General features: G+C 42.7%; 1 protein-coding gene across 1 annotated transcript in view; it reads left to right on the top strand.

Annotated features, from left to right (window-relative positions):
• SCN5A (sodium voltage-gated channel alpha subunit 5) overlaps positions 1 to 19,366 on the top strand; it is a 216,474-nt gene that overhangs the window by 21,303 nt on the left and 175,805 nt on the right.

Raw genomic sequence — 19,366 nt, 5'->3', positions numbered from 1 at the left:
AGAGTAGGATTTCAGCCCAACAATCAGGCTCCCGTGGGAGTCTTTCACTGCTGCTTTACTGCCCTGGTCAGAGGCTTTGCATGAAGTTACTACCCCTGAACCAAAATGAGAGCTGAACACAGCCACGGAGAGCTGAATGGCTTTCATGTTCTCACTATTCTGCATGGTGCTGCTTTAAGGGATTGATTCACCTTATCAGTGTTGGTTTCCTCCTCTGTCTTCAGGAGCTAAGTTTTAGACTTTACTATTTCAAGGCGAAAAAGGATAAGAGAGGATGCCACAATATTAATCCCTGCACAGCCACACTGATTTTGCTTTTCTAAGGTTATTATCCTAAGACAGGAAAAATAAAGCTCTTGTTGCTTTATGAGTGGCAAAGCTGTGGATCTAGCTCGTTTATCTTTAACTTGCCCTTCCAAGCCCATAGTCTCTTCCTGACCGCTTGTGGGGCTAAGTGGCAATGTGTGCAACAGCTTATTAAGGATTCGTTTGCATCCCTAAACTGATTGACGTGCTGACTGCCGTCTCTCAGAACGGGTAAGGGGCTGGAGCTACACCATAGTGGGAGCACTAACTACTGTTGATTTATTTTACTTAGCTCTTCATTTCTGTAGGATGAGTGGGTGTTTAGTGTATCTGAAATGTCTACTTCCGTCTCAAGTGTGGTTGAAATTGGCCAATGGATTCAAAAGTTATTAGAGGGGATTAAAAGACAGACAGCATGATCAGATAAGCCTTTTTCCTCAGAAAACTAGGCTAAAAAGGGAAAAAAATCTAGTGCAAGGACTCCTGTGATGTCCTCTGTACATCCTGGTTTTTTCAGCATCTGCAGTAGTTAATACTGGAAGCTCTGAGTATTTACAAATGAGTGATGCAGCACATACAGAAATGCCACTCTCCTTTCCTCTGGCTGTTTATTTACATTACACCTGCAATATTGAATGTGGTCAGCCCACTGATGTGGCATCGGTCCCTTGTCTCAGCAGCTGAAATCTGTCATGTGTGCGTGAGGACTGGCTCCAGGTTACCCCCATCTGAACACCCCCTTGCCCAAAACAGGATTTAGCTGCCAGGAGACAAGCCCCATGGACTAGTCACTGTTTGCTGAGGGGCTGTCAGACAAGCCGACAGGTTGGTCATTCTGTATCCTCGAGCAGCTAATGAGAACTTTGCTGCTTCTCCTCAGTCTAGGTGTGAACATGGAAATATTTTGTTGAGTAGGGGTATGAGGCTGTGCCCCTCTCAACCCCAAATATATATTTGACCAGCACCTTTCACAATGGGCAACATTTTGCCGTCTAGAAGCTGCCAGTCCAGTTCATAAATCAAGGTATACAGACTCTGGGAGGTGGGGAAGTCCGTGAGGCCCTGTACTTGGTCTCTAGATAAGAGGTTGCCACTTTGCATGTACAGCAAAGCTGATGACCCTTTGATCCCTGTGCACATCTCAGAGCAAACTCTGTTAATCGTGATCCCGTGATCCAAGAGGAGTGCCGGAAAGGGGTTGGGTTTAATGGAGCCTTTCATCTGAGAGAAGGGTGCTGGGATGAAAGCCAGCCTCAGTTGCAAGAAGAAAAATAGTTAAAGCCTATGAAGGTATTAAGACTTGGAATTTAATTTCAGGCTAAATAAAGGCATGTACTGGGAGATGGATTTTGAAACAGGAAGGAAAGGTACAAGGCTAAGATTTGGGGTTCTGGGTTATCTTGGCATTTCTAGCCCAATTTTCTGTGTTCCTGTTTATGTAGCAGAGCTGGTACAAATTTTCAAGCAGACACACAAATCCAGAAATAAAAGGAATAGCTGGTTGTGAACCTGCCGCCCACGCACACAAATCCAGCAAGCCAGCTGGGCTCCAACGCTCCTCCCTCCCTTTCCTGCTCCTCTGACATCCCCATCGTCTCAGCCGTCACGACATGCCTGAGCTCTTACAAGCATTGCTGAGGCCCACGAGGCAGCTTCCCAGAGCAGGATGGCAAATGAGCTCCAGACGACAGCCTGAAGAGACTGTCTTGTCCCCCTGCACCTGTAGTGCTGGGGGTCTGGTAGCTTCTGAGCACCCCCAGGGAGAAGAGGCTTTATGGCTCACAATCAGTGCTTTGAACTCTATTTGGAGGAATTCGGATGAGCTGGTGGGCAACATGGTTGGCTGAGGTGCTGGACACGAGATTAAGTTCACACCTGCCAAGAAAAAAGTTTCATCTGGTGCTCGCTTGGGCTTTCAGACCTTCTGAGCGTGTCTCACCCCAGCTCATGGTGCAGCTGCACTTCTTGCATGGGGAGGCAGAGGATGGGCTGCTGGGCAGAGCCTAGGAGAGCTGGAATCCCTTCACCTCGCTGGTGGAAGAGGCAAATAACTTCACCCTTTCCCGCCCTTTGTTCAATCCGCAGTGTGTTTGTCCAGCACCTAGCTGCAAAGTATTTTCGTTTGGGGCCTCTGGGTGCTACTCTCAAAGAACAAAAAATAGCAACAGGAATTTTGGGGGCTGGGCTTCAGTTCAAAAGGCTCAAAAAGTTTGTGCACGCTTGAAAATCCCTCCCTGCCCTTCCCCCTCAGCTGGACGCTTAACATTGTGAAGGAACGCTTGGTACCATGCCTAGTCTTCAGGATTAGTAATTTGCTTTGTTGTCTGTGTTAATCTAAAGCCCCTGACTACGCAGCAAAAATTTAGCCAAGTTCCTTCTTGGAGAAGTCTGGGAGGAGGGAATTAATCTGGTGTGCGTACTGAAGCGCTACGCTCAAAAGGGTCATTATCTGTGAGCCTGCTGGCCAGGAGGGACCACGCTGCCTTTGCCCTGGCTACATCAGGTGTGCAGCTGGGGGGAAACCCCACCGTCTCCCACCGCAGCCAGAAAAAAGCTCTGAAAATGGCTCGGTGTCAGAAAGCAGTTTCCCAGCTGAAGTCTGATGTTTCCTCTCCACCTGGGGACTGCAGAGCTGCTGCCTTTTGGCAATTTGCTCCCCAGAGGCAGTTGAGAAGAGGTAGCTTCTACCCCTACTTTTGTTGGGTTGGTTTATGGGAGACTTGGGTGCGCACTGTGCCGTCCGGGAGTGGGTCACTGCCCGTTCCTAAAGATTGCGAGATGCCTTGCAAAGTACTTTATGCCTCTACCCTGGCCTTGATCCCTTGGCAATGTATATTCTGTACAAGGTTCTACCAAATGCTTCTCCTTCCCCACCCCCCCACTGAAACCAGCTCAGACTCATTGTTTTCCTTTGTTGCTAATTTGTGGTGGTGGTTTTTCTTCCTGTGCTGCAAGAGATATAGCCTCATATAACCTAACTCTGAAAGACTCCTGATACTAGCTTCCTCCCACCCTCCTTATTCATTCGTCTTGTGTCTCATTTTGCAATTGCTATTATTTCATCCCTCTGGGGCACCTACTAAGGCTACCCCGATGATGGATGCTGCCAGACCAGATGCATAAATATTAAGAAAGGCGGGAAGAGCCAGACTTGCAATTTCTTTGTGCAGAACAGTGGTGGGGATGCTGTTTTTAGAGCTGACAAACACAACTGCAACCTGAGCTCCAGATTTAAAAGCCTGTAGGTGCTGGTTAAGCTAAAAGTTTTAGCTGGGGCTGTAACTAGCTAGCATCTTGTGGTCAGGCAGATGAGCAAACATGCTGGTTATACTGGTAATTTTCACTAGACTGCTAAAAGGCTTCTTCAGGAGACTGGACTGGTCTCCAAATGTATACTGTACCCTGTCTAATTTCTGTTGCTGGTAGAGCAAGTCAAATTTGTAACTAGATGATCTTATTTATTTGCAGAGTTTCCTGAATCTTGACATGCAAAGTCTGATGTGAACATTGGACCCTGTGCGTGGCACTAGAAATGATTATGTTAACTGTCAATCTGGGACGTAATCCTTGTAGTGCAGTATCACAAGTCACCTGTCTACGTGACCACCTTAATAAATCAGTGTGTGATCGCCTGGAATTGCCAGAGGTTTGGTATTAGCAGAAAGCCTGATAGCAATATTCAGATACTGGAAGAACAGAAAGTCTTGATTAACGCTGAGTTAGCTGTCTTTTCTCTAATGCTGTTTCCAGTTCAATGGATGTCTTGATAATAGTGTTTGGTCCGAAGGCCACAGACTTATTGATGGTCACAGATCAAAATACCATCACTTCTAATAAATTATGCTGCCCTATTTCTGTTAAGAAGTGCACCAAAGAACAACATCTATAAAAGCAAGGGGAAAATCTGAGCAGCCTCAACAAAGACTCATAGCACTACTATTCAGAGTGAGAGCGAACATGATTGAAATACATTTCCAGAAGTGAAATCCGGGGAATGCAAATTCAGTGCTGGCAGTGCATCTTTACTGTGGATCCTGGAGCACACTAAGGCTGGTGTTGTTTTTAGAGGATGCCAAATTCAAACCTGCCTTGCCCACAACCCTTTCTGTATCCCTCTTTGCCCATCTATCCCACCTTGGATCAGGTGTAGTTTTGGAAATTTGAGGACAGATAGATCAGGACTATTAATAAAAAGGCACAGAATATTTTTCTTACAGCTTAGGGTTGCAGCTAATAGTGGCAAAAGTTTTTGATAGATTAGAATCAGTTTAATGTTTACAGTCTCCAAAATATCACCTCTCTCTTATTACCTATGGGTATCGAGGCCAAGTGTGATCATGCAAAGATCTCAATAACCATACACCCAATACCAACTGAGTAAACTGACACTTTGTAAAATCAGGGATTATGAATGTAAAACCATCCTCATCTTGCTAGAGCTGATCTCCGCAGATCAGAGTGGAGTATCTTGGCAATCTTGCCACTCTTCCAAGGATCTTACGTTGTCAGTTCTTACGCTGTGCGGGCAAAAGGAAGCTCATCAGTTTAGCATTTTCCAAAAATATTAACTTGCACTTACAAAAAATGTGCCAATTACCTTCCTCTATTTAAAACTAGCGATCAGAGTCCATTATATTTTCTGTAGTAGGAAAGAGATTGGAAGACATCTCATTTCAGAGCATACAAAAACTGACCGAAAGTCCAGAATCACTCACTTCTGTCCATTTACTACAGCAAACCCTAAAAGCAGCTGTTTGCGCAGGTCACACATTTCCTTAAGATGAAAACTTTTGCTTTGTGATAACCTATGAACATCCATTAAAACACAGATTGTGGAGCAGAGCAGATTGTGTGGTACTGCCCATCTGCACATCGGATACCCGTGCTTACTTTTTAATAAGAGCAAGGAGCTGGATGTAATGTCATGCAGTCATAATTCTTGGCAGTTGCTATAGTTCATATGTTTATTGGAAGCTGAAGCTTTGGAGCATTTATCAGATCTCTTTACGCTTCCTGCATTAGTGCTTGGGGTTTTTTTTGAGCTGAGCTCTCAGGCTGCCGAAGCCCTGTTTGTTTGGTAGGGAGAGAGCCGTGTGTCCGGTGGAGTGTTTCATGCAGGGAATGACTATACTGAAAAAAGTGAACAAGTCCAGAAACACCTGCCTGGACAATGCGTGCTTGTAAGCTTAAGGGGGTTTTTAGATGTTTTGAGAAGGACAGAGAGATACCCGTCTGTAAAAGAGTTGGGTGTGAAATGGAAGTTCTAGCCTGAGAGATGAAGGACTCTCCCTTGGAGAGAAGGTGGGTGGTGACAGACAGGTCTGGGGAAAAGCAGCATTTTCTGCCATCTGAAAGTGGACTGCTATGAACTCATCTGTCAGCCTTGGGATGTCATTTAAGGGCTCGACTCAGGCTTGGAGCCCCGGCTTGCAACAGAGGGGGTTATATGGCAGCTGGAGCCAAGGGAGAGTTTCTACCTGGTTCATCCAGAAAGCCTCCTCATACCACATGCCGTCTCCGCCACACGGCCACCTTAGGAGAAGGCTCCAGGAGCGCTGAGGACGGACGTCCACCCCCAGTCCCGTTGTCCGCTCCCTGCGCCGTGGCACTGAGTGTTCAACATCCCTGTGCACCTAAGCCAGGCTGGCATGTGCTCCCAGCCATAAACTGGGAGTAATGCTCCTTGCTGTGCAGGGCCGAGGGGAAAGAGATGCTCCCAGGGGTTCACAGCTCTTGGTGTGGGCTGTGGGACCTGCAGGGAGGATAATTTCCCGGCTTTTCTGGGACAGCCCTGAAATGCAATGGTCAGGGCTCGCAAGTCTCCCTCTTTTCTTCCTTTCCCATTGCTTCCATTTCAGTGTAGGAGGTAGGAGGGCAAAACCAGAGGATGCTCTGAGCTCCCCGGCTCCTATGACCCCAGCCACCCAAATAAGCCAAGTAAAGCTGGAGTTTGCCCTTAGGAAGGTGGTATGGTATAAAATTTCTTCTAGGATGAAATTCCTTCTTTTAATAAAAGCCCCATTTAAATAATCAAAGTCTCAGAGATGAGATACAACTGGCCCGTTTGCCCAAGAGAGCGTTTCAGAATACTTTTACCCAACAGTTGGTCTGAGATCAAACAGACTTGGCATTGCACTGTTTCCTGGATAACACGCCATCATTATTTATTAATCTGAATCAAAGTGCTTGATGTTTTCGTGCTATCAGTTAGACAGAGCCTTCTCGTCTGCCTGCCTTTTTTTTTTTAATTTGTTGTGTTTCAAGAAAGTTTTGAAGCTGTTGCAGTGGGAAATCCATAGCTTAAGTGGCAGCTTGCTCATATTTTATTTATTTTTGTAATAATCCCGTTGTTACTCATTCAAAGCTCCAAAAGATCCTTGTCCTCAGTCAAAAGTTTTATGCTTGGATGAGATTCTAATGATGACTTTTAGAAGAAAAACGGGTTTTTCTGATTTTGAACAGGTATTGTCACATTTATTGTTTTGTGATTTAAAGAGGTGTCATTTGTCTGGTCAAAACCAAGTAATTTTAAAATACATTTTTTATATTGGGATCAAAATGACTATGTAAAGTTCCCAATTTTTTCATATACTTTAAAAACACAAACACAGGGACGTCAAGCCAGTGGGAGAACCAGAAATGGGGTGTGATTAGGGTGATTTCTGTTCTGTTTCCCATCATTCTTGGAGATAAAGTACTTTTTTTCCCCCATGAATAATTGTGAATTTCTGTGAGAAATCTGTCCCCTTTTCAGTTTGGAAGCTTCTTTGTTGTACAAAGAAATTTGTATCTCAAAGTAGATGCTCTTTACTAAAATGCTTCTCTTATTGGAAAAGCATTTTGCTATAGAAAGAGAGTTTCAATAGGAAATTTGCAGTCAGCTGTTACATACGGCAGGCAATGCTGCTCCCCCTTCCTATAGAGAGGGTGGTTTCATACAGAACCTGCACTTCTGCATACCCATGCCAGTGTTGTGGTTTTACAAGCACATTTTCCTATTTTAAAATGTTTTCCTGTCTCCTGTTTTTGTGTAAAACATCCTCACAAAGAGGGAGGATGATTAATTGGAAACTACAGAGGAAACTACAAAATCAATTGCACTCAAAGAACTGTCTAATGTAGAAACTAAACCAATAAAAAAACCCCGAGAAATATATGTTTTTATTTCTCTCCTTATTCAGTCATAAGAGTCTTAACTGTTACTTGGAAGATTTTCCTGAAACAGAATTATAACCCTTATATGTTATCTTATTGGTGCTCAGCTACACATTATCTGTGAACATAGCAAACAATATAAAAAAAAAGAGGCAAAAACTGTCTTGATGGACTGCATACTTATTCTGACCATTTACACCAAAAGAAGATCTGATCCCCAAGATGATTGTGCTTCTTTATAAAATTAATCCATACGATTTTCTGCTCATAAATAACTGTGAAATGATTGAACTTTAAAACATAAGACTTCTCGTGTGCTAAACCTCACGGAAGAATAATCTCTTGATAAATTTAGTTTTAAAGTAACGGAAGCATAGATGATTGCAATTCTATTTTTAGACATGCGCAGTAAAACATTTCTATTTGGTTTGTAGTAATGTTAGTTTAAGTCAGAGCCTCCAAATGAAGTTGGAGATGTGAGAACAAGCAGGAGCAGCAGGGTCAGCGTGGTGAACAGTCCTGGCCTTGGGTTTGGAGGCAGTTTTGGAAAAACGAACCCAGCTTGTGTTCGCCAGGGCAGGGAGAAGGAGGCGATGAGTGAGATATGAGATGGCCAGAGCTGATGGCACCACTAGCCACATCAGAAAGACTCCAAGAGCAGGGCCTGTATCTCTGCCGCCTATCTGTACCAGCCAGCAGAAAGCAAAGCACACGTAAACCATTAGTTCTTGGGATCATTACGGTGTGCATTGGGTATAATGGAGGCAATGATGTCTGTGCTATCAGGCCATACCTAAATAATAGATACAAGAAGACCAGGCACTGATATGTGTTTCTGCTTCGGGTGTGTAAGGAGAAGGGAGTTAAGATAAATCAGCAGAACTCTGTCCTGGACTATCTTATTCTTGTTAGCCACTGTAAGAGTAAATGTTAAGCATGTGAAGTGGGATTTCCCGTTACATTCTTAATGTGAGTCTTCAATTTAATTTAGATTCATCTGGGAATATTATGAATTGTAAGAATTGAGAGGATCAGTAATGCTTTTAATGGTCTGATCTTACAAGCTAGATGTACTTCTTGCTTGGACCTAAGGGCTGGCTTACAGGCTCTCTTTTGTGTTTTGCGACAGCGTTTTACACAGCTCTCTTTACCAGCTCCATCCCTTCGGGAGGGATGGAAAGGGGAGATAGGAGCACTCGTTCTGAAGCCCAAGGCTGCAGTACCAAGCTGCGATCTGGTCTGCTGTGACCAGTTCTTCCAGGCCATCATCTTTAACTTCTTTGCAGCTCACTGTCTTGGAGATCAAGTGAGAAGCGCAGTTTCCACAAAGGATGGTGTGGTGGGTTAACCTCGTCTGGCTGCCACGTGCCCACCAAGGTGCTCTCTAACTCCCACCTCCTCGGGTTGGATTAACCCACCATAGATGGTTATTAGGTAAAGGGGACCTAATATACAACCATCCTATATAAAGGATGGTTATTAGGCCCTTGGAGAGTGTGAAATGTATCCTGGAGACATGGACAAGGGGAATCTGTGAACCGCCATCCACATTTGCCTCTTTTCTTTCGCCCAGTTACATTTCTCTCTTCTCTGGCAGTAGAAGTGGTCAGGGCAGAGCTGGGATCCCAGACAGGTTTTCTAGAGTTAGCTCTACCAGTTTTGGGGATATTTTTGGAAGGGAAGTAGAGTCAGGGAAGCATATTTTGGAGCCAGGCTAAACACTTGTGTGGGAAGAGAGAAACTGTGCCATCCCACTTGCTCTGCTTTTAAAATCACTATATGCTTTGACATAATCTGCAAGACAAGCCCAAGACTGGAGTGGGAAATTGGCTGTGAACTAGGATGGATGTGCATTTTCAGCTCTTTTTTGGATTGTTCCATTGTTGTCCCCTAGAAGTCATGGATGCCACTAGCCCGTATTTCACTCTACTTTTAAAAATATTAGCTCAAAACAACTTTTGCCCATGTAACTGCACAATCCAGATCTCAAACATCCCTTTAATTTGTAGAAAAAAAACATAAGACAGAAAATATTTTCCAGATTTGTGAGTCCATGGTGAGTCTGAGAGTATCTGGATAACCTGGGTGATCATGCTTCTGGGAACAACATGGCTGTCATTGAGTAATTAAATGTATGCCATTTTTGAAACTGAAGATCTGCGCTTCATGTTGTAAAGTAATTGTGGGCAGTGGAAAGCTGTTGTAGAAGTGTTAGAGTTTGCCACCGGCCGCAGTGGAACAGCCCCATGCTCCATTCCTTTACCACCACGCATTTAGGGGTAGCTGGTCCCTTTTTCCCGAGAAGAACCAAGCAGAAGAGAAGCTAACACACATCACACACCTTGCATCACATTCCATAATGGTCTGAATTTTGGGAGGACAGATTTCAGCCCAGATGCCCCTGCTCTGTCAGAGAAAAGCAGGCATACAAGCACAGACACTCAGTTCACAGGTACCTACAGGTACATATCAACACCTAAATTTAGATGTTCTAATAAACAAATTGAATCATCAGGACCTTCGCTAGGGTCTAAAGCATAGTTTATCTCACTGAAGTAGACATACAAAACAGGAGAGATGACTCATGTCCTAACAGTGTCTACTTCTTCCTGAATGTCTAACATCCTGCATTTCTTTGGTTTGGCTAATCTGTTCCAATGCATCAGAGAAGCTAGATTTTAGTTGATTCATTCTATCCTGAGTATGAGGCTATTTCACAAGAGCTGCATATCCAATACATATTTTTTGGCCAAAAATTTCTAGAATACATTATTTGTCCTGTCTAAGCTGCAGAACTATACTGCAGGATGGATAAAGATACAGGTGAATGTACAGAGGAGCAGGCAGTACTTGAATTATTAGCCCCGTACATGGCAGATTAAAAATTAAGAGATCTAACCAAAATCTTCCATTTTCTTGTCAAATTTTTATTTTTAGTTGAAGTTGTCTTGAAAGAGGAAAAAAAAAAATCCGAATGTTCAAGCAGTACAGTCATTTCTGTATCATTTTAGGACCCTCTCAGAGTAGGTGCTATTATACCTCGTAGACATAATGTCATCTGGGGGCTCTTACGTTGCCCCCAATATCCATATATTATTGTGGGTCTCTAGCATAGACAGAACTCTGGCTATAGGAGGGTATTAGGGCCAAGATATTGGATGATCTCTTGGTGCAATTGCTGTTTAACATGGCTATTAGTAATGATAAAGTTATTTTTAGGAATAGTGTTTTTTCTTTCAGGAAGTGCAAACAAGTTCCCAAATTATGGAGCTAGTGCATTTTCCATTTAGAAAACGTCCTGCATTGATACCATCATCAGATGTTTCTCTTTCACAGGCCACTTGATGTATTATTTTCTGGTTTATTCATTGACTGTTTGGTCCCATAAGCTAAATTAAGCAAGAAGCCACAACGGGGTTTGCAATACTAGGCCACTATTGTATGCTTCCAGTGCATCGTGCCTCAGGCCCAATTGAGTATTACCAACCACTCGAGCATGCACCGTTGACACATAAATGCATATTTGGATGTAGCTTGTTAGTGAATGCAATGTCCCCAGCAGTTTTATTTGGATGATTATATTATTGCTAATTAACAGAAAATGTCATGACTTTTGGAAAATAATTGTTTGTGCAATGTGTTATTTACCCTGAAAAATTCTTCCATGTAAAAAGATGAGGAAATTATACAGGGGAGAAGGGGAGGAATATTCAGGAGAGCCACAGGGTTCTCAGAAGCCTGAGTCTCATTGACATCAGCGGGACATAGCCAAAACCACTCCTGGTAATGTGACTCACTCGTGTACCTCTGAAGTCATCCACGTTCACCACTCTTTAGATGCTCCCCATCATTTGCTCAGATGCACTTTAGGTTTTGGTTAATGTCAGGAGAAATAAAGTTTAATTCAGCCAACCTACCAGCAAAATGTAGCAGCTAGAAGAACATAATCTTGGTACTAGCGTTAAAGTGCTACTAGGTATTAAAAAAATAAAAAACAACAATGAAAAATCCCTGGCTTCTCTGCTTCTGTGCTTCCATCCTCCTCATTTACATAATGGTTTAGAGCATTATGTAATTCAAATCAAATCGCTGTCAGTCGACACCAGCATCCATTGCATCTTTTCCATGAAGCTACGCTGAGTTGCTGAAGTAAACGTACTTGAAAGGAATGACGGAAATGAAATAATTCTGTCTCTTCGACGTCAGGGGTCTGACCCACTGCCTATTGCAGTCACATGAAATATTCCCCTTGACTGACATGAGCTGAGGATTGCACCCCCAGAGCCCATGTAAGCTCTTAACTCTGATTCCTAAACTTGGCAACCAAACCCAGGCGGTTTTCAATCGCAAACGGGCAGAATATCCCTCCTCTTTGGACAGCAATAATCTCCCTCTGTCTCTCCGGGGGGAAAATCTCTTCCATCAGAGTGGAAGATCCACTAGCTTTATCCAAATAATATTGTCAAATTTACAGTGCACTAAATAATGAATCAAATCTTCTATATACCCCAGCAAGCAGCAACCAGCTACTCCCTGATAGGGTCCCTGTTCAATTTGTCCTTTGTGAGTCTCTATTTCCATTACCAGGGACTATAATTTTGCCAGTGCACTTCTAAATCTATGCCTTTTCATTTTTCTCCTGTGTATTTTACTGCAAAAGCACTGAAAATACCTGCCAGTAGCTGGGGCTCCATTAGCACCGAACACCATCCGAAACCGTAGACAAACAGGGACCCTGCATCCTTGTCCAGGGGAACTTACCATGATAGGCAGAGATGCATTGCATGGGACAAAGGGGAGAATAAAGTAGCCGTGCCAAAAATCACATCGGATTGGTGTGAATGTCACTTCAGGGTTATCGCTGTGGACAGGGAGAGGTTTGTGGAAAGGTTATGTTGACTTGGAATAAAGTAGGTGGGAGGATGAGATCATTTTCTTGGCTAATGAATAGGAATGGGATAGAGGTGGAGAAGAATGGGAAGCTGTGTGCAACGTAGGTGTATGGATGGGGTGCAGTTCAGTGAAGGATGGTGGTCGTGGAGCAAAGTGCTCCTGATACTGCAGACTTGGCAGGACCTGCTGCCTCACCTCTTATCTGTGGGATGCGGGAGGGGGACCTGCCACCTCCCACAGCTTAACTTTGTATGATTCGGGTCTGTCTCTCCCAGCCTTTCACATCCAGGATTTTCCTGACCCCTCCTGTCAGCCTCGTTTTGTTTCTGTCACCTGAAAGAAGGAAAACCTATATTGCTCCATTCACTATTAAGAATGAAGTTCTGTTGTTAGGTCATGTTTGTCTCTTAGTTCAACGACAAAATTGTGAGAGAGGCCCTGGCTTCGCTTCTAGAGTTTCATCCATCTTTTTTAACGGAAACAGGCCAGTTCTGGTGATGGCTTTTATAAGTCTGTTGGTTTTCCCTGCTGATGAAATGTGTCTCCATAACTTAGATGGGGGGGATCACTGATGCCTTATCTATAACTTTGTGGTAATACATTAGACAGCTTTCCAGCCGTGGCTCCCTCTCCTCTAGAAGCATGCAGCCAAGCTTTTGGTGGCCAGCATAAAACCTGCCTTCTTCAGCAGCATAACTATCCCATAATGGCTTCAGAATATATTTTAATAGCCATTTTACAACTTCCTATATCCATTAGAATGTCTTTACAAAACGGTCTGTGAATAAAATGGACCAGATTTGATATATTTTATTCATGTGAGCATTCAAAGCAGCTAATGGTGTGAGTAGTGTATATTATATTTGGCACAACATGGAGTTCTCCTGTAGATTTCTTATTTCTTGTTCAAAAGCTAGTGACTGCATCCTGAGCTGAAAACATTCCTCTTTCTTGGTAGCTCTTTGCAAGCTCTGTTGGTTCAGAGTAGCAAAGGAGAAATCTTTCCCTGGATCTGAAGGCTGAGTAGTTTATAGTAAAATAACTCTGAGGCCAATCTCTACTTAATTAAAATAGACATGAAAACCTGTTGGGTGCAGAGAATTATAATTTTCAGCAAAATATAGAGATGCGCATTGGTAACTATGATGTGCTGCTTCCCTCTTGCTTATTTATGTCATTTGGTTGCAGCATAATTTGATATAAAAACACCTGCAAAGAAAGCAGAATATTTTTAGCTCACTAAAAATATATATTTTATCATAAGAGAAGACTTAGTGCCAGCATTTAATTCTTGGCATAACATTTGTCATCCCCAAATACTGGTTCAATATCGGGATGAAATCTTCTGAATTAATTTCCTTTTAGCACATGTTAGCTTTCTGAAGACTTTATCTTATCAATAAGCCATTGGTAATGTCAGAATGCCGTGATTCTGATGAGCGAGATGCCAGCAAAACTCATTAAAGTGGATTTAAAGGAAGATACAGCGTAGGCAGACCTGGTTGTGACGAAAGGCTCGTGGGTCGGTGCCTCTGAGATTTCGGTTTGGACATTTTGTGTTGTTTTTTTTTTTTCCCAACAATGTGAATGCAATGAGATCTCTTACTTATTTATTTCTGTCCCTGGTCACCATGCATGGTGAAGAAACAGGGCTCATTTTAGGGAATCTGTGTTGTGCAAGGTCATATCAACCTGCAGGTCTGCCTTGTGACACGGGCAGCAAGAGGAACTCTGTCTCACAGCTCCTCCTGCGTCAGTCTGGGGCTGATTTCAACGCTGTGCTTTTCCTAGATCTCCTTTGAGAACTAAACGTTGCAGCCGTTTCCATCAGATTTTTGTGGAATACAAAACCTTTCCCCTGCAGGCCAGTGACAGGAGCCTGCCCGGTCCCTGGCAGGCATTGGTGTCTCCAGCACCCCTTTTTGCACCTTTGACTCTGAGCTCACCCAACAAGGTGTCTCTGGATGAAGAAGCATTTGCAGATTGCCTTCACACGTTGCAAAAAACCCCAGGGTTTTCCAGCTCCCTGCAAGCTTGGTTACCTTCTAGGCCATTACTTTAAAACCTCAATTACACACTCTCTGGTGTTCATGCTCTGGTGTGAAGGTAGTCTCTTTAAAGAAAGCATTTCTATCTGAATATACCTGGTCCTAATAGATAATTTCCCCAGCTGCTGTGACTTCCCTGGGATGGGTAGAGCTGTGCTGATTTACGCCAGCTGGAGATGTGGCTGATTATATGTGTTAGGAATGTGTGCTACAAAAAAATCATTGTTTATGGTCTTGACAAAATCATGCCTGTTGAAAAAAAGAAACAAACCAGATATCAGTCTAAGCAGAAATAATGAGTGTGCTGTGTAAAATTTCAAGGACTGTATTATTCAGTTCCCCCTTGTTTTGATGTGAGCACACAGACCCTCAGAGTGTGTATTAACAGCAACGGAGATTTTTCAGTTAAAAGAGAATTTCCCATGACACCTCCTAGCTGTGGAATGTGAAGTGCAGTATAAATATAAGTGAATTAAGTCTCAAAAGGTTGCCTGTTGATTGTCAGCAAAATTATGAAGAGTGTCTAAGTCACCTAGACTCCTTTAGCCTCTTGATCGTTATGTAACTTTATGTAGAAGGGCTTTATTTGATCTTAGTTAAAAACAGGAGTTCTCCATGAAGCTATTACTTCATGGTTGGAAAAAAAACTTTCACGCGATCCCGTATCACCTTGTAGTCTTTTTAAATATATAAAATGTTTGTGTGTATGTGTAAATGTATGCAGAAGAATTTGTGAATCTAGGCCAGTGACATTAAATTAGATGTGTCATTGTATTGTTCTTTATTTCCCTAGCCTATTATTCTCATGTTTTGCAGTGCTCTGCAGGTCAAAGGAAAATGCTAAAGAGATTATATGGAAAAGAAGGGGGAAAAAAGAGACGACTGTGCTCCGTGCAGTCTCAAACATTTAAAAGAAACCCATCCTCATGACCGTTTTTGTTACCACAGCAGTTAGGAATGCAAAGTCTATATTTAGTCACAAATATTTCTTAAACAAAGGGAGAATTTAGGACTCCTGATTGTTATTTTGTAAGATTTAGGTCTAGCAGAATCGCAGTGGCAACATACCTTCTGCCATGGGCTATCATCCATCTCCCCAGCCCACGGTCACCAGTAGCTTCTTGAGTGTTATCATGGAAATCCGTAGGGTTAAATTGATACAGTCCTACTCGAGATGAACATGTCTGACAGTGTCTAACTTCTAGCCTGTGAGTGCCACTTTCACATTGCTGATCCTCAAGTTTGGCTCCTTTATTGTCATTGCCAAGTGTCTGAAATATATGCCTGCGTGTCCTTGATACCACGCCAGGCAAGCCATCCTATGCCATCGTGCAAGAAGGAAATGGAGGTGCAAGAAGCCATGAATTCTCTGAAATCAGGTGTAGCGCACAGCAATGACCTCAGCCTCTGCTTCTGCTGTTGCTTCTGGGGGCTGGGACCTCCCTGCTGGCTCATGTCAACACCTTGGGCCATGACAAGGGGTTGGTAGGTGATAGTGGGGTGGTCTGATCCACAAAGCCCATGCAGGAGCAGGAGGTCAGCTAGCTGGACGGGAGCAGGACCCACTTTCCCTGGATTTACGCCCCTGCAGGTAACCTGTTGCCCAAAGTGGCCTTTTGGGCCATGGTCACCCATCCACAAAGAGTCAGGGTAAGGCTTGTAGGGCATGCAGGTCATGTTCTGAGAACCTGAAAGGATTTTTTGAGCTGGGGTGGCTGAAGCCTATGAGAGTAAGGCTACAACTGTAATGGAAAACGGCATTTATCCTTCTGAATAAATACAGGCGCTAGCAATATCTTATTTGTTTGTACTGTTCTCACTTCTTGCCATGCCATAGAAAATATGCATCTTGGGGCTTTATTTTCATATGCACATTTTGTTTACATAACCAGTACATTTTTATCAGCAAGAACCGATGTTAACTGAATTTAACAAAGACAAAGCAAAAGGGAAATGTTCATTCTGTGCATGGTGATATCACAGAAACAATGTGTTTGAAGCCTTGTACTTCAAAAATATGCCTGAAAGGAATGGAAAAATCCAGGCTTATATTGTAAAAACGTGAGTCACAACAGCTATTATCTCTTTAAGAAATGGCAGTCCAGCTTTTTGATTCAGTCATTGATGATTTCCCTTTTTAAGTTGTGGTGCTTTCTTACCCTTTTAAGAAACATCTGGGCTAACCCTGGCTATTTGTAGAAATGTTTGCAATTCATAGATTAAAAGAAATTAGACATAGAAAGGACCCGTGAAATTATCTTGTCCATTTCCTGAAAGCATATGAAATTGAAAAAGAATTAGGCTAAATATATATATATATATATATATTACAATTTGGAACTTTAACTTATGTACAATATGAAGACAGAACATGTCAAGATTTTTCAAGGATGCTGGAAAATGTAATTTTTTTAAGGAAAAGTAAATAGAAGAGTAGCAAAAGCTCTAATGAAGTTTATGTAGGATTTTGCAGTTGTTCCTAGGCAGCTATCTTTCTGGATTTTGCAGACAAAATTGAAAAGATCTGGGTTTGACCAGTTTGAGGTTGATTCAATTTTCTAATAAGAGAGAGCTTTAAGCAAAAATAATTCCCTTTTTAAAAAAAAAAGAAATTGAAACTTCTCATTTTGAGTAGGTTTTTCTGGCATTTTTATCTCCCTCACCACCCCCTATCCTTTCTTTTTTTCTTCCTTTTTTTTTTTTTAATTTTGACCAGTTCTGTTGCCAGAATAGCATCTTTCAGAAGTCTTTAAGGAAGTCTGAGAAGGACGCTGAATATTCTAGTGAAGATTCAGTTTTTGTGAACAAGCGACACCCATGAAAACTGCGACACTTAGTAGAGACATTCCACGTACTCTCTTATCACCTCAGTAAAGTACTTGGTGTCCCTCATGCTATATGGCCATGCCTCCAGTTTGACTATATGGAGGAGGTGGCGCAGAGGTGGCTACCACCGGTTTTCCAGCAAAGGGAATGTCTGCGTAGGTTGGAGGCAGTCACGCAGCCCGTGCTCCGAAGCACTGGAAGCGGGTAGTTGGTGCGATGCGTGCCTCAAGCACCTGCAGATGTACGGGGGTATTAACTTTGGATCTCCGTGTGCTTCTACGTCTGCACAAGCTCAGGCCAGCCACAGAGTCGGCAGGCAGATTGAGCCGTTGCCCAAGGCAGTGTAGGCTGTCTTGTGTTGGCGTTAGTGCTAGTAAGGACAAAAGCACGTAAGATGAGATGACTGGTTTCTCCAGACCGGTAGCCTCGGAAGAGTGTAAAAATAGGGCAAACATAAGTAGTCTTTCTTGCATGCACCCAGGTTCTGCACCTAAGGGATTTTCTCAGTCAGAGACAGCATCTTTGTGTTTAAAACCTTTAATGGATCTTTTGCCCTTGGATTTGTCTTGTGGTTTGGTGAATCCTTGCCATTTGCCGCCAACAAGTTTCACAGGACAACTCTGCGCCCTGTGGAAAGTGGCTCCAGTGGTTGTTTCAAACCTGCTGCTCTGTGATTTCATTTAAAGTTTCTCCATTCTTGTATTATGAGAAAAAATGAACAATCATTCCCCATTCACCGTCTTCACAGCGCTTGTGATTATCTAGAACTAAACTAACAGCCCGCAATGATCTGCTCTCCAGTTTAGAGACCTAGTCTGTGCCCTTGCAGAAGTACTGATCAGCCACTGATTTTTGTTGTCCCCTTCAGCACTGAGACAGGTTTCACTGTGAAAAAAACAAAAATTAAACCCACAAAAAACTCTGAGAATTCTCTGGCCACCTGTACTGATGTCATTTATAGAAAGTGAAATTCTATTTGCTTGCACTGGTGCTGAGTCACAAAGCATTGAGCATAAGAAAACTCAATTTGCGGGAAAGCTTCTAATTTCCTGTTTTTCAGGAGGAAAGGGATAGAACAAATGATGTGGGGGGAGAGGGGAAAGGAATAAAGAGACTAAATCTGAATAAAGAAGAATGTCAGAATACCCAAACTCCGGGAAAGCTAATTCATTTTAGCCCTGCTTGTTCAAACAAGGAGTAATGCAGAGTATAATGTACAAGCTCCAGTAAATCATTCCTCTATGATAGGCTGTGATCAATGACAATTTAATGAATTCATTTTAAAATGAAGTCAGAATAGGAAAAACAGTAGTTATTTGAAAGAGTACTTTACTCAAATAAATTGAGTCAATAAATATGCTATTTGTCATGCAGAGTCCAGTTAAAGTCTTGTTTGCTAACAAAAATGCTGTCATCACAGAGCCTAATAGAGGCAAACTATCTGGAACTATCCACTGTAAATAGACAAATACCATCTGAAAGCAGAAAACAACAATTGCGGCTGAACAAAGAATTGTATCCTGCACACATCAATGAATGCAATAGGGTAGCCCACCTCAAAATCTACTATTTTGTTTGTCACCAGCTTATATTCTGATTTAGTATGAATGGTCTGGTGGTGGTAACAAAACAAGGGCTGTGTTTCTTCTGTGAAATGAGTTTTAATTGTTGCGTAGTGAGGGTTTCTTTTGCTGGAAAGACATGCCACTAAAGTCACTATTAAATTGCAAAATATGGCTTATTTGAACTTGGATGGATTTGTGCAGGCTACTAGAACAGGGATAAGCTTCATCCCTTTTCAAACAGTAGTTTTACATTAATTTTCACAGCTATCCATGTTGTTTAGTGCAGATACAAGAAGGCTTTTTGTTCTGCTGTTTTTCATGCTTGTCTTTATTCATATAAGTTGAAGAGATGTGGCAATTCTCACTCATTTTCATTCAGGTGGGGATTGGAAGTGGTAACAGTGAAGCACCATCAACCCAAGATGGTCAAAGCTCACAGGTTTGGGTTAGATGTTCAAACTGGCATTGGATGGAAGGAGCCTGGTTTTCAGATGTGATGAACTGGCAGCAGTGGCTATTGAGCATCTCAGAAGCTTGGAGTGCTCTCATGAAGGTCTCAGGGCTTTGCCAGGC

Source organism: Aquila chrysaetos, chromosome 3 (assembly GCF_900496995.4).
Source record: "Aquila chrysaetos chrysaetos chromosome 3, bAquChr1.4, whole genome shotgun sequence".
Taxonomy (NCBI): Eukaryota; Metazoa; Chordata; class Aves; order Accipitriformes; family Accipitridae; genus Aquila; species Aquila chrysaetos.
This window is presented reverse-complemented; position numbering and strand designations above follow the sequence as displayed.